At 33.1% G+C, this 2,001-nt stretch overlaps 1 non-coding gene across 1 annotated transcript; it reads right to left on the bottom strand.

Annotated features, from left to right (window-relative positions):
- Positions 1-398: 398 nt before the first annotated feature.
- On the bottom strand, positions 399-480 carry Trnal-aag (transfer RNA leucine (anticodon AAG)). Its single transcript has one exon. It is a non-coding gene; the product is annotated as a tRNA-Leu (tRNA).
- Positions 481-2,001: the final 1,521 nt, after the last annotated feature.

Genomic DNA, 2,001 nt, shown 5'->3' with positions numbered 1-2,001 from the left:
GGAAAATCCGGCAATCTTTTCGTAAGAAATTATATTCTATGACAATTTCTCATATTGTCTCTTGTCATTTTCTACAGTCAGCCTTTCCAGGTCATCTAGTGGTTAGGATCTGGGGCTCTCACCACCGTGGTCGAGGTTTTATTACCCAGCTGAGAACTCTTATTTTTAGTTTTCGAAAATTTTATTAGGAGATAACATTGTTGATATAAGTTTCAAGTAAAATAAATAAATTATCATTAATGTTGAGCAGGGCGTACATGCTTCAGTCCATATCAAAACAAAAAGCAGGCAAGGATTATGTTGAGGTCATCTCCGTCCTTTATTCGTTGTCTTGTCTAACTTTTCATCTCTTGCATGTTTTTGTTATAACCATACTAACATCTGCAATTAAAAATAATTGGCAGCGGTGGGATTCGAACCCACGCCTCCAAAGAGACTGGTGCCTTAAACCAGCGCCTTAGACCGCTCGGCCACACTACCCATGGCTTTAAATAATAGTTTAAATTCATTGTGTGCATGTGCAGCTGTGTTTTCCAAGTACTTTGAATGTATGTCAAAGTAGTGGAGTGCAAACATTTGAGGTTTATAGATAAGCACATTTTAATTCACACGTCAAAGATTACAGTGCACTAGTCCTTAAATATTTTCATTGTTAGAAATACTGGTTTTATGATATTAGTAGTTCATTTGGCTTTTCAATGGTGAAGCAGCTCAGAAAATAAAATAATCAAAATGTGTAGGTAGACCGCAGGGAGATATGAACACAACCTAGTCCTGTTCTCATACAATATTGAGGCATTGATAATACGAGATAACTTCAGAGAGTGTGGTGCAATAGTTTCACAAGAAGTATTAACAGGGTATAATTAGTGTTATATCGTCCATAGTTGAGTTCTAGTTTACAATGAAATCATGTTATAGTAATAAATAATACTGCATTTTCCACTCGGGAACAAAAAAATGACATCATGCGACATGTTTAGTCGGAAGAAACTATGTTAGACCTAACCTAGCCTCATTAATTTTGAGATGCCTTTTTGTGAGGAGACTGGGCAATGATTAAAAGCATGCAATATCAGAATACTTGATTTTCCGCAATTTTGTTTCAGCCATTTTGTGAGCATCACAACAGCGTGTGAATGACAAAGTACATACAGTCAAACCTCTACTTATGTTTATCTCAACAGAGAAACCTTCTAACATACAATGACAAGCAGCAGCAAGTACTTGCCTCTATATCTGAATAGCCTGTAATACTCAGCTTTCAAATGTTCTAAATATTTCAGATTTTTGTTGGTTTCTTGTATAGCTTTCTTTTTGAAATTTATCAGTCAGTTGATCTAGTTGGTTGTTGGCTATTGCTCAAAATTTATTTTTGACATCTGTAGCTTGTTTTAATTGGTTTTAGTAGTAGATTTTCCTAGTTTGAGTTTTTTTAGTGTTTTTTTAGTAAATTTTAAGTGTTAGGTTTTTAACTGTTTTGGCCTTTTCTGTTAGCCTACCAGTTTCCAACAATTTCCTATAGAGATGTTAAAATTTCCATTAAATAATAACAGTTTTAATCAGGTGAATTAAAATTTTGTTTTTTATTTTAACAACCAGAAGGTTGTTGCAATATATAAAAACAGAACAAGAGTTTAATTTATTTTGAGGCTAATAATATAATTTCAAAAAACAATATTTAAAATGTTGTAGGTTGTTGTTTTAAAACTCACTTTATTTGAATTTGTATTATTTGACAAACTTTTTCCAAAAGAGCGTGTCACATTACTAAGAGTAGCTTTGGTCTATTTAGGCATCGGTTACCTTACACATTTACTCACCGGTTCTATTACTCATTATCTTTTGCATGTTGCATGCCTAATCCTCCGTGCAGTTTATTTCAATTATTTTGTATGTTTTTATGTTTTATCACCAGTTCATAAAAAACTTTCTACAGAAGTGATAACATCTCTATGAAGCGATAAAAGTTTTTTGTGTCAACTCACTTCAAACTTAGTT

This window comes from Watersipora subatra, chromosome 6, assembly GCF_963576615.1.
Source record: "Watersipora subatra chromosome 6, tzWatSuba1.1, whole genome shotgun sequence".
Taxonomy (NCBI): Eukaryota; Metazoa; Bryozoa; class Gymnolaemata; order Cheilostomatida; family Watersiporidae; genus Watersipora; species Watersipora subatra.
The sequence above is the reverse complement of the archived record's forward strand: the minus strand, read 5'-3'. Positions and strand labels throughout refer to the sequence as shown.